At 47.4% G+C, this 13,973-nt stretch overlaps 1 protein-coding gene across 8 annotated transcripts in view; it reads right to left on the reverse strand.

The window, feature by feature from the left end:
• LOC1269749 (talin-2) overlaps positions 1-13,973 on the reverse strand; it is a 58,487-nt gene that overhangs the window by 41,094 nt on the left and 3,420 nt on the right. The window contains exons 1-2 of one of the 8 annotated variants that reach the window (XM_061651474.1): positions 12,728-12,841; positions 11,356-11,789 (exon numbers count right to left, since the gene is read on the reverse strand). The exons of 5 other annotated variants lie outside the window; for them this stretch is intronic. The gene's annotated coding sequence lies outside the window, so the exon portion shown is untranslated. Of the gene's footprint in view, positions 1-8,791; positions 8,928-11,355; positions 11,790-12,727; positions 12,842-13,973 lie in introns of those variants that run through there. 2 more of the 8 variants (XM_061651475.1, XM_061651477.1) reach the window with 2 other exon arrangements.

Genomic DNA, 13,973 nt, shown 5'->3' on the forward strand with positions numbered 1-13,973 from the left:
AGCAAGCAAGGGAATAGGGTGGCAGACAGGCGGGCAGGCAGGCAGGCTGCTGTACATACAGAGCAGAGAGCTCCATAAACTCCGCCGTACAGCGCGTGCCGGGAGATCGACAAAAATCGTCCTGGCGTCCGACTGGCGGGCGCCAAGGATTCTCCCTATTTTCCTTCTTCCCATACTCTCACACACACACACGCGCGCAGCTACACCAGCTCCATCGCAGATGGGGAGAAGATAGGGCTGCTGGAGAAGGATGAGGACACGAAAAGGTACACTCCTCTCTGGCGGGGGTATGCGAACGGTGCTGTGTGTGTGTTTTTTTTTCTCTCTCGTGTCGTTCCAACCCACGGAAGATGGGCATTATCCCTCGGCTTTGCGCCCATCGAGGAGCTTGTTTTCCACGCCAAGCAGCAGACACAAGGCTTGGGTTCCAACGGATGCAAGGGCTGATGATACTCTGGATGGGAAAATCTCCACAGCGGCTACCACCATCGCCGCATCGCATCCTATCGTCAACAACTTCCGCTACCTTCACGGAGGGAGATGCTGTGTTTCCGTTTTGCTCCACGAAAAATGCTTCCTTCCTTTGGCGTGGTCTCGATACCCGAGTGTCCTGTGCCTCTCCTGTTTGGAGGTTTGGCGGTCGACTTGGATGATGGCAACTGCATCCTTTACCCCTTCTGGCCACGAGCATTCTTTCATCAACGCGTCGATGGAGCTCCGATTATGGCACGTTACGGGCGTAAGGTACCACCAGCCCCCGGTAAGTAGATTCACGGTAATTTCAGCACAACCAAGGGGCCCAGTTTTAGACATCGCATCGAAGTACATTACAAAAAATACACGCCTACACAGTCTAAGTTCTGAACAGCTTCTTCCAGCTGAATGCAAGAGCATGTAAACCTTTTCTGTACACGCATTATAACTCTCTTTCACAGTGGAAGCCTCTGTTGTCTGGCGCACACGGCACTATTTATTGGTTTTACACACACACAAGACGAACGAGCGAACCTCCCAGTTTGGCAAAGTAGCGAAGGAATGCGAACGAAAAGGGTCGATCGAACGGGTCTCGCTAAATGCGTCTATCGCAACGTGATAAATGAATTATGTGCTCGCCCCTTCGTACTATCGTCTACTACGGTACACAGTACATGGGATGAAAATATGAATTGTTTCCCAAACATCCTTTCGCAAGATGACCGAACATCACTCTCCACTAAACTCACACTGTTAGGGAAAGGGATTTCTTCCCTTGCCTCTGATAATCAATTGTTTACGGCGAGTGGCGATTGAAGCATTCGCGACAATTTGCGCAATTCTTACAAAGTCAATGCGCGACCGGACACGTGAAAACGATTCGCTGCTGATGGGCAACAAACGTGGTGTAAATTGTGACACTCCTTTAAACCCCGCTAGCCTTCAGCAAAGGCGGGAAAGATCAAACATCATCTGCTTTTACCATACCCCCGCGATTAGCGATCACCCGAGCAGCACCATCCAAAGTAATGGGTTGCAGCTGTACTTACTATCCGCAAACAGGGCAGAGCTCTTTAAATACAGCTTTAAGTCGTTATTGCGTGCTCAGAGTTATCAGAGAGCATATTATTATTTCACAACATCGAATCTCTTGCAGAGTACATTGTATGAATAAATCGGTAAATAAATCATAAAAGAGTGAAAAATATCGTAAACTTGAGAACTCCTTCCAGACGTTTTGGTGTTGAATCACGCACTCGCCCCGCTTGGGCAATAACACTTCCTGTTTATTTATGTATTTGCAAATAAAATTAACTCAATGTTTACAATCGCACAAATATTGAAACCCCTATCACAGTGACTCTCCTCTGGTGATGCATCGATCAGAGATACGCGGATGCGCAAAGATACACAATTTCCTTGAATTGTGAATCAGTTTGCGGAGTGTATTTTTAAACCACCAGTGCTACAACAACTACAGTCAATTATGTTGCATTTTCCAACGCAGCGCATCAATCACACACATACACACACTCGAGGCCGCGCACAACTGTTGTGGAAAACATATTAACCTAAATAACCGACACATTGCGACATTGTAAGTGAAAATGACTAAAACATGCCGAGCGGCAGCGGCTGCAGCAGCAGCAGCAACGCCTCCACATCATGACGGGGAAGGTTTTATGTCCAGGCGAAAGAGTGTACACTCTCTACAATACACACAGCATGGCAACCAATAAACACATAATTTTCACACGAACTGCAACCAATGCAGTTGCGGAAAATCTATTCAAAGTGTTTGACGTTTTAATGCGCCTGATGCGCCCGGGCAGGGCATCGGGTGTGAAAGTGCCTCCGTTCGCGCCTCGTTTGCTTCGGCTGCATTTTCCACTCTTGGAGTGGAATTTAAAAATATTCCAACAACGATTGAACTTCGGGAGGAAATTCTCAAAGGGTAAAGAAACGAAAAAACTGTTCCTGAGCGTTTTGGGAATGCAAAATAAAGACACAACACTGGCGGCACATTTCTGACCCCCAGAGGGTTGAGGATTTGTTCGTACGCGCCCCAGCGTGAAAGGGTGTTAAGTGTTCTTCCATACCACAAGGCAGATGCATCGAACTGCATTCCAAATATGTGTGTTTGCAAAAAAACAACCTTTTTTCGTTTGCTTTCCACCAATCTTTCTGCTCACCTCGTTTCAATCGTTCCGTTGTTCCGGTGGTGCCTGTGTACTCGATGCTGCGGATGGTGGATGGTTTCGACCCCATCTTTCTCTCACTTGCGGACTGATTTTATCAGATCCTGCTTACCCTTCAGTTTAACAAATTACTTTTACCCGCGAATGAATGCATCTTCGTTGAGAAGCCAAACATGTGCGTGCGTCTAATGAAAGCCATGCGAAGAAAAGACTGTAACGGCTCTATTTGAAAGTGATGGCCTGAAGATGGTAATAAATCAATGACAAATATAATTCAACCAACATGCAGACGGCCGGACAACTTCACAATTGCTGCAGCCAAGCAGGGTCCCATACAAATCACTATATTTGTACATCGTTTTTAATCAACAAAAAAAGGGCGGAACTGTACCTCCAACCTCTTTTTGTCTTTTAACGTCTTAACTCCTATCATAACGAAACGGAACTGAAAACAAAGAGTCAATAATGCCAACGCCGTACAGTCGCCCCCCATACGTACGTGAGGGAATTCCATCACACTTATCACAATGCGGCTGGGGGTGGAAACTTTACGATGTGGGTCATTAAATAATAACAACAAAGCGATCCAACACTTAAAATTGGCATCGACACATCGAGCCTTCCTGCGTACGTGCCGCCCCGCGCTCTGGTGTCGTGTCTCATTACTTGGATGGCGACGATGATGACTAAACTCGCCGTCTGGGTGCGAGCAAAGCGTTTGGCTGTCGTTTCGAGCTTCGCGAGGATAATTTTAAGACATGCCCTCGGGCCATCGTCTGTGCACAAACAAACAGCTGTCTCGAGAAAGGATTCGTCATCCTCGGTGACGAGGACTTTAACGCTGTTCTACTGCTACAACAGCGCGCGAGGATCGCCTTAATGTGAACTCAAAGGTGAAGCTGTGCCACACTTCCTCGCGTTTTGTTAGTCGTCTCGGTTTTCCCTATTTTTTCTCATTGCTTCTTGGCAGCTCTTCTTCTGCTCAACACTACGTCAATATGAGGATCTCCTCACCACTGGGGCAATTAGGGCGACATCTCTTTTGGCACAACTTACTGTCGATCGCGACACAGCACACTGTGTTGTTCATCGCAGCGTCGGCGGCGTCTTCGAGACGCCTCGACGAAGTGATTCATCTGTCAGTTGCACACAGACACACACACACAGACATATCAGCTAAGTGGAACACACTTCAAAAGGGCACCACACCCTTTACACGATTGCCAAATCATTCATATTCAAGCGGTTGCGCGCGTTCGAGTAGGAGAAGGTTTTATTTGTGTCAGAAACCGTTGGTTGGTTCTGTTTACTCTAGATTGTCACACTGCAGCTCCACGCACGACTGTCGATCGATAATATGCATAATTTGTTTGCTCTGCATCTCCCGGTAAAGATAAAGATAAAGGTGAGGCGATTCAATCTTCAAACAAAACCCAAATAGCTTTTTTCTTGCGAACTCGATCACTTCTCTGCCGCTGTCTGTGAGGCGCCCCATGAATATTGAAAAGCGGTAACATCGATATAGCAGCTTTCTGTTCGTGTTTTTTGGTAGGTGGTTTGAATGTTGTTTTGTTTCACTTTTGATCGTAAATTACGATCCGAGCTGTGTGACGTCCTGCCGTGCTCGAAGACGACACGATCATCAAACCACCTACACATTGTTGCTTTTACTTTCTTTCCTATCTTTACATGTTCGTTTCGCCCAATCGTATCACGGAGGCGTTGGGATATTCGAGCAGGAACACACTGAGCAACACCTTTTGTAAGGGCGATTGATCACAGCACTGCATTGATCGCATCCGATCCGATCCATCGAGGGGATGCATGCAATGCGATCCACACGCGCGACCAACATCCCTTCCACTCTACGTGGTGTCTATCCGAGACGAGATTGAAATGAAGTGATACTTCATCCTCCTACCAATAGTGTGTCTCCTGTTTCCAAACATGCACCGTGCCTCGGCCGCTACTTACAATGTGACAACGGAACGGAAACATAACCAATCTGTCTCCGTATGGGGTTGGTAGATAAAACCCATCCGCCTACCCATCGGTGTGAATGCGTTTGGGTCGCGTGGAACCAGAAAAGACATTGCAAAACGATCGTTATTCGTTAGCGCTAGCAATGGTGCGTAGACAGAAAAAACCCTCCTCTAAGGCACAAACAGCCAGGGTGTGCGCGTAGGATTAACATGCACGTTCGTGTGCGATTTGGTCATAATCTGTTTCGTGGGGGACCACTCGCAAAGATAAATGTAATACAAGCCCTGGGGATCGCTTTGGGGCAAGAAATTCAAATCCAAATTTGACATAAGCCGAAAAATTACGATCTGTTTGGTTAGAAATGAGAAGATTTGAACTCGCACACACCATCCGACGCTGATAGATTGCCGACTGGTCGCACATATGGTGCACATATTAACAGTCACTCCGCGTGGAGACTCTATACAAAACATCATAAACGTCATTTTATGATTACAACAGACTGTGAGAGTTTTAAACCCCGTCATTAATTGAGTGTTTTTTTCCCCCTTCCAACGAATGCCACACAGGTAGAGAGGTAGCACTGGTTTCACAATCGCACTGATTTACGTCACATAAAGTGTGCTATGATTTACGTCTTGCTTTTCCTTATGTCAACTGCCAACTTCAAGGCATAAATCACACACCAATCATTTGCACCAAAACATGCTTCCTTCCTGTCTTGAGATTTCACTGCTGCGCCTATCTGAAGTGCAGGAAAGATCAAGATGTTGGTTCCGGCTGTGTTGGTGGTGGCATCGTTTTCCCCTTAATCGTCAACTTCAGCTGTCGATTTTGCACGCAGCCATGAAGATAGGCGCAGAAAGAAGAAACGTCCTCCCCATCAACAACCAACCCAAACCCGGGAAACGGGAAGGAGAGTGTTTGCTAATGCGGTGCAAAATTTATATCCGCGACTCCAAGCTACGAGTGTGTTTGGCGCGCAGGCTAGGTGTGCGCACGATGCTTATTTTTAGTATGCACAGTCAGCACAAACATTGCGCCATCCGTTTACGTCCTGCCAGCAAAACCGACCGAAAGAGCAGCACCGGGAAAGGAAGCAGAGAGGTGGCGTCGTCCAGGGTCGCATATTCAACGCATCGCCGCCAGGTTGTAATGGTTGTCCCTCACTATAGGCCGGTGGATCTAATTCTTCGCCGCAAGCGCAACACACCACCACTTCAGTGTCAGTGTCCGTACACAAGTTAAGATTGATGGTGGACGACCCTTAGATGCTTGAACGACGGTAAACGATCCGCGAGCGGCAGTTTAATGCCGGCACACACTAATCAAGTTAAGCGGGAGTTCTTCAGAAGGTAGCCACAATGTGCTGTGAAGGTCTTATCAGAGGTTGGTAGCTCTGGGTAATCGCTCTGAAGGCCCTCTCTCCGTCTCTCTTTCGCTCTCTGGTAGAGTATTCCAGCGATAATAAAAAGTCAAACAAGAACGTGTGTTGAAGGTATTTTGCTGCAAAGCCAAGATCACCAACCACTCCCAATCGTGCGATACAACTTCATCGACTTCCCGTACCATACCCTAAAGGAATGTAGATAGAGAACTTTTAACAAAAAAACCAAACAAACCACATGACGAAGCAAACAGACGAATGTATCAACAACACCTCTCTTACACACCTCAACAGAGCCTGAAGACACTCACGGCAAACAACAAAATGCGCCCGCGCCCAGCACATACGCACACATCTTTCCCCCCCTCAACATCAGAGCTCATTGGACTCTGCTCTGTAAACAAACGGCAACAAAAATGCATACGCTGCACCGGGGTGGGTCACAAATCCCACCAGCACTAGCACCACCCTTGGGGTGTAGAAGCCGCTACAAGAATTCGAAACCTGTGCGCGTGCCCCGCTGACTCTGCAAAACGCAAGCACAAACTGAGTGAACGAGCTACGAACGCGGAAAATACGAGAAAAACTCAAACACACACACACACCCACACATCCGGGGGAAAATTTACAAAAATACACTCCCTCCCGAAGGAACCTCCTCTTCCGCTACTTCCGAGAGCTTGCGCAATCCCCTACAGAAAACGCGATTTTCCCTCTCCAAAGAGCCAAAGTCCATTCGGCACCTATCGAGCCGCGTGTGCAAACAATCATAAATTAAGTATTCACAACTAGTGTCGTGAGTGTGTGTGTCTGTGTCTGATGACTACTTGGACAAATCAGTATCATTGGGGTGCTACTACCAAGCTGCTCGATGCACTGCCGTTGCACCAACGCCAATTGAGACTGGCCCCATTTAGCTCAATCGATTTGTGCGCTTCGTGTGCATGCATGGCCGACTCTCGATGGACTCTCCCGGCCGCCCGGTGTAAGTGTTTCTAATAGACGAACCTTCTCAGCCGATTCTGACCAACGCGAGGTACTACAGGATGCCTTTTATAGACAACATTAATGCGATCCACCGGTACGGTTGTTCCAACACACACTGGAGGAATCGGGGGAGTTGGGACCTGGTGGCGCCAGACTGATCGTAAAATATTCACTTGACATTTCTTAGGCTTAGACTTAAGCTCCATCGGGGGGGTAGGTGCTAAGTTATCGACTCGATGACCTCTTTTCTTGGCCACTAACTAATTTTGCTCAGATTCACGCGGCAGCTCATAATTTAATTCACGCACTCTGGTGTGTTTACTTTACCATTTACCCGCTCAAATAAACCAAACCTAAATCATCTTTCGACGGGTGCCATATTCTGCAAGCATTCGCTACCAAAAAACCCCACGAGACTACACCCTTTTCACGCTACAATGGATAAGAATACGGTCAGAACACGAGAAGGGAAAGAGGCGCGCGCTTATATGTTTACACCTTTCCCGATTTGGTTTGGCAAGATCGCGTAAGACGTGCTCAGAGCCGTGAAGAGACGCAAACACAATGGCAATGGACTGGAGGAATCGACATTCGATGCAAATGATCAAGCATTTTGCGGTTGCCTTTTTTCGTGCTCTACTCTTGCTTCTGCTGCTGCTGCTGCTGCTGCTGTTTTCCAATCAGCGTCACGGTTGCCATTGTCCGTCCGTTCGTTCGGCTGACGTTACCGAGATAAATTTAGGTTATGTTTATTATTCTAACAGATCGCTCTCCCCCAACCCACACACACACACACACTCCCCATATTAGAATGCGGCGCAAGGCAATCAAGACAACGCTGGCACGCTGGCTGAGGCCTCCTTATTTGCGTCCCCATCCACAGAAGATCCAGCAGCAGCAGCAGCAGCAGCAGCAGCCACAGCAAATGCTTGGAGATTATTTTAACTATTCCCCACACACACAAATACATACATATAAAACCCCCAAAAGAGGAGAAGAACACGCGGGAGGGTGACACCATAAATGGTGTCCGTGAATAAACGAATAAGTGTGTATGATTGAATACCAATAAACGTAGCGTTGGAGCGGAAGTACGAAAAACATACACAAACACACTCTCACGCAGAAGGTTTCTCAAGTCAGATTGGGTCCCATTTTTGGACAACATTGCCGGGCTGGTGTATTGGTGCCGTTTCCTGCAGCAAACAAAGCAGCAGCAAAAAACGACAACCAAAACCTCAGTACTAAAACTCGCTCCGCGACAAGGACAACACCCGAAGGAGCGTCCACAACAACCCAACATGACGTCATGATCATCAGAGGCTGACACTGCTGATGCCACACTGTGAGCGCTAAATTAACCTTACCAATTAGCGAAGCGACGCGGACGCATAGAAGTTAGCGCGAGATCTCTCCGGCAAAGTGTGACTTTGCCCCAGGAAGATCGCGCGATGAGGTAATATATATCCGATCTGTTGTTGTCTGTTGGTCAAGTGAATTCGGAGTCGGAACGCTTCGCGAGACGTGCGGGAAAGACATTCGTTTGGCGTGGTTGTTAGATCTCGCCACAGCGTTTGTGTTCTGTGTTGCCCTTAGAGTCACCCGCCCGCGTCGGACGCGTCGATCTCGCGTGCGCTCGCATGACAATGAAAGCTAATTGCCCTACCACCATTACCACACCACCGCCACACAACGCCATTAGGTTCGGTTCTGATGGCCAATCTGCTGAGTAAGTGATACACGAGCTTATATATATACTCACGAGCAACGGGCGACAAAGCGGAGGAACGATGCATCAACAACTCGTTGCTGATATTTGACGCGACCGCAAAGGCGAAACTAACGTTCCGTTCGTGCTGGGGTGAGGTCTCCATCTCGACGTTTGTGCTCGACTGTTGAGAGATAAGCACAGGTGAGCAACCTGTTATGCTGATAAACCGGTCTCCACCTTAGCAGGCGGTTGGAGTAGCATTGGACTGTGCGCGATAAGAGTCGACGACAGCAAGATAAACCTGATATCTGAGATAAACAAAACAGTGAAGTTGTCTACGCCCTGTCTTTCGTTAGAAATGCTTTAACCACACTGTAGCGCGTTTGCAGTGTGTCTACTCAAAACATGATCACTTAAATAAATCCATCGTCAACACATTAACTCTCTTCTGAAGATGCACATCGCAATGCATCACGGATGAACACACATCAAGACATTACAGATGTCTACACAAGAAGAAGTCGTAGTTCTAAATATAAAACGATACCGATACCGTGTCGTGCGTGTGTCTGTTACCAGAAAATGCATTAAAAACAACAGTCTTTGATCACGACAAGCACGACACAACCTATAACGTGATGGATATATGACAACAGATCCTCCTCCTCCGGTTTAGACTTCGTCAGCAGATTTCAAGTCAAGATGGATATAGTGATAGACGGCATCATTATCATCGTCTGTTTGAAGTCATTTGTTACACCCAAAGATGATGATCGATGAAAACGTCCCTGAGGGTGGTAATGCTAATACCGGTACAAAGTTCGATACAATGATGCAATCCACATCCTTCTAAATTTCTGACCATTTGTTTCACAACACAGATCGTACTTTTTCAAGCACAATATCACGGTTTGCTCCCTCTGTAACTCACCGGATCCGACCAGATGTGGCCAATATTGCAACAAAACACCGCGGAGAGAGTGAGAGAGCTACCAGCCTTGCGATATGAAATGACCGCACAACACTCGTCGGTTTGGTGGTTGTGTTCGAACACGATCGAAACCTCTATTTTTAGCACAGAAACGGAGAGCTGCACAGTTGCGCGCCCCGAAAAAAACAAACTTATCCAGCCCCATCATGTGTGAGCAACGATTTCTTAAAAAAACAAAAAACTGTGATTTTTCTGATACTGAAATACCACCGAAAAAAGCAGAATGATGATGTTGAAACTTATTCCGCTGTTTTGTGTGCGGACAGAAGACAGAAAAACAAGTTAGCTCGCGATTCCGGTTTGCCCCTAAACCTGGTGTGCTGGTTGTATGTGTGCTTTGCATGAGCCGAATATAAATTCTCTTTAATTTCCACGTTCCCTTATTAAAGAAAGTTGACAGCTACACAGGGACTACATCGGGGCATTCTCGAAAACCCTCCCCCAAGAGGTAGTGGTAGGTTTGGTTTCGCAAACAACACACTCTCGTGCAACAACAACGAAATGCGCTGCTTAATGAAAACGACGATAAAAAAACAGCAAAACCCCCGAGAGATACAATCTTCCCGTTGATGTAATATGGCGAAAGCGAAGGACACAACACGGGGACGACGGTTTTTTATGCTCCCCACTGCCGGGACCGGACATAAGTGACATAAAAATAAGCTTCGAGAGTTGAAAGAGAGTAGGAAAACAAAACAAAACCATACACCTGCGATCGCGAAATGATCGCGAACGAACGAGACCGGCGATGGGGACACACTGTTGGAGTACGAAACTGGTTAGCCGGATGCGACGAAAGACCATCAAGGGCCTTCGTTATGATCACCACCACCACGCGAGAAATCATGCGAGCAAACTGGCAACGTTTCTCTAGAAGAGCGTGACGTGGCAGCAGCGCAATTGCACAGGGCAGCCGTGGTGAACCGAAAATGGTGAGCGCCAAAGACCTTATTACTCATGCGGGTTTACGTTCGTGATTCACTTCGAGTTCTGAGAAGCAAGACATTTCGAGGGCCTCTTGCCGATTTGCCAGATGATCATGCTTGACGTCACGGCTAAAGATAAATCTTTCACCACGGTGCACCACGGTTTGGTTTGGGATCGATCGATCGGATCGGAAGTCACGTGCTTTTCAGCTCCCGTTTCAGACGAGGGATCAATTTTGATCTTCTGAGAGCTACCTCGGGCAATTCGTGTCTACCGACTCAGTTGAAGACTATCGCAACAGCACATCCAGTAGCAGCTGTACCGCACAGAGAGACGTGTGAGATGTTGTGCACTCACCGTAACCTTCACCGTTCACACAACCTCCACACAATCCAATTAACCCACTGCTCAGCGCACTACTCCACGTAAAGGAGAGGGCACGGCACCGCTGCTACAATCAACACCCATGCAAACGCTACCCTCACGGCTGCTCTCCACACGCGCGATCGTATCGAATCGTCCCCGGTCCTTCATCAGTCCGATCTTAAAAGTGGCAAAACTGACAGAAACTGTTTGCGGGGGCGCCACGCCAAAACGCCAATGGATAAGGGAGCAAGGGAGAGCGTGAGAGAGCAACGTGCCGCTAACCTAGCCGCACAGTGGGGGAGGAGGAGGTCGAAAGGAGCACACTACTTACAAGGATGCTGCTGCTGGTGCCTTGCTCTTCGAGTGGGAGGTACTGCGAGCCCCGCGTCGTTTACCGGTGCTCTGCGCGATCTTTCGAGGTTATTTCGATCAGTTCGAGCTGCTGCGTCTACTACTACTACTACTATTACTACCAGCACAAACTGTGAAACCACCACCACCGCGGCACACAATTCGATAAGTAGGAGTAGAACGAACTTCGCTGGCGATTTGGGGGCGATGTTGTGGGCGCGAAATTATGTTTCAAAAAACGCGCACACACACACAAACCGTGCTAGGCACACACACGGGGGGGAATAATATTTTTATGTTATAAATACACTAGTAGCGAGAGATCCGATGTTGCCACACACTTGATGTTTACCAATAGGTGGGCCCCCACCCGAACACTGAGACGTTCGTTCGTTGGGGATTGCAGAACTGCTTCTAAGAAAAAAAGGGATAGAAATCGGTGATTTTTCATGTAGCCTTAGGAACATTTGGCCACACGCCACCGGACGTATTCAATCTTCCACACTCAGATCGCAAACGCACAACTTATTCACCGCTTATTAAAGGCACTAAAACAAAACGAAGTATTTTTGAACAGATCATCTTCTAAGCTACAGGATGAACATAAGCGGGAACTGAACACTTGGTTGGTAATTGAATTAAGCGCGGATCATTTACGAAATTAATATGACGTCAGCGAAAATGGGATGAAACAGAGCACGCAAAAGATCCACCCTGGGAGGATCTGGGAGGTCTAACGTTGGCTTCCCTTACGCTTTGCTGATTCAATGATCAGAAAAAAAGGATCGACAAGAAACAACGATAACTTTAAACTACAATATTTTTCACTCCAAAATAAACACGCACACACAGAAATACATTCATTCGCTTCATCCTCCAATAACAGGTTCAACCCGCTGTTTTTTTTCTCTTCTCACTTTTGTTCCCACTTTCAAGGATGCCACGTTTCGTTCCGAGCAATCTGGTGCACTCGTTGCCTTCCAACCATCCAACAATAAAAGAGCTTTTTTTTGCTCCTAGAAGGACATTGAATGCCAATTCTGCTTGAAGGTAATGCACTACACATTCAAATACCGTTTCTAATTATGTGTTTTTTGCACGCACAAACAAAAGAAGAAGATTCATACAACTGCACACTATTATATTTGAAAAAAAGTAAGATCACACACAGCAAGTAAGGGTAGGAGGACCAAGGAGTAAGCAAATGAGCTGGTTCCGTTTGCACATAATTCTTCCAACCACCTTCTTTGATGCTCTTTAGCAACCCTGTCACATACACACATACACACAAAACACCAAGAAGAAAACCCCTGGAGAAGTAAAAGAGGGAAAAAAATCAGCAAGCAACTAACCCGCTAACTAAAGCGTGTACCGGTTCCGGCAACGTGATCGTTCAAATTGAGTTTGCGCTCGCGACTGAGCATTCCGCGAGCGATCGGGGGCCCGACGACCCACCGACGACGGAAACCCGATTGCGACGATCGTTCGTGCAAAAGCCGACCGCGACCGACAAACATGATGACGATGACGATGATGATGATGATGACGGTGACGACGATCGCATGTAGAAGGGGATGCCGCGTGATGCGCTCATCGAAACCCAAACCCGGGCCACAAGTGTTGATGGCAAAAACAGACAAATGCTGCTGATGACGGCTAATTGTTTTTATTCGCATCGCATTCGTATTTTGTGCTTAATCTTCTGTTTTTGGTGGTATAGCGCCTTTTGGGGGTAAAGTTTGAAACGGTCTGAGAACCATCAAAAGATAACTTAGAACCCTTAGAAGCCTCCTCTGTTTAATGTTTGATGCAGTTTGGAGCTTTTAAAACCCTCCTCGCGACAATCAAGGCAAGAGTGCATTCGGTTGGAATGCAGCATGAGAAGGAGGAGGGCACAAACACGAAAACCCGTTCCATCATGTTGCACACTTGCCCACATACTTCGCACCGTTACTTGCCAAAAAAGGGCGAACCACCACACGGTGGTCAGTAGTGGTTTGTAATGCAGTCAGTGGTGCGGAGATGGTGTTGTAGGACTCCACCTCAACATTTCGACGCCGATGTATCTGATTGACATCGGTGCCTGCCTGTGAGCGCACTTGTGGGGCTGATTCTGCTTCGGCTACTGCTTTCTCCCGGGGAAAGCCACGCCGAATGCCACATACACACAGCATTCCGGCAGTACAATTTTCACCAGATTGCTCCCAGTAAGTGATGGAACAGGGATGCATGTACAGTGGGTGATGGAACCTACCGGCGAGAGTTTTCTTTCATACGAAAGAATGTCACCAACGGGCTGCATACGGCTTCCAACTCATCGTCATCCGTCCCGAGTGCGCGTGTACACGACACCTTATCTCCCGTGTTTTTATCGTGCTCAATCAAATGGCGGTAGAGGATGGACTACTCATATTCATACTATTTTACATCTAATGATCGCCCACCAGCAAACAAAACGTGTAACATGAATCTGAAAGCTCTCCCCCTTCTTTATCCGCGACAGGTTTCATTCATAAAATTCATTACCGAAGCAAACGATGAATAACTGGATCCAGTGTAAAACTGCTTCCGCTCGAACCAATCAACCGTCCGAATGCC

The sequence above is a fragment of the Anopheles gambiae genome, chromosome 2 (genome assembly GCF_943734735.2).
Source record: "Anopheles gambiae chromosome 2, idAnoGambNW_F1_1, whole genome shotgun sequence".
NCBI lineage: Eukaryota > Metazoa > Arthropoda > Insecta > Diptera > Culicidae > Anopheles > Anopheles gambiae.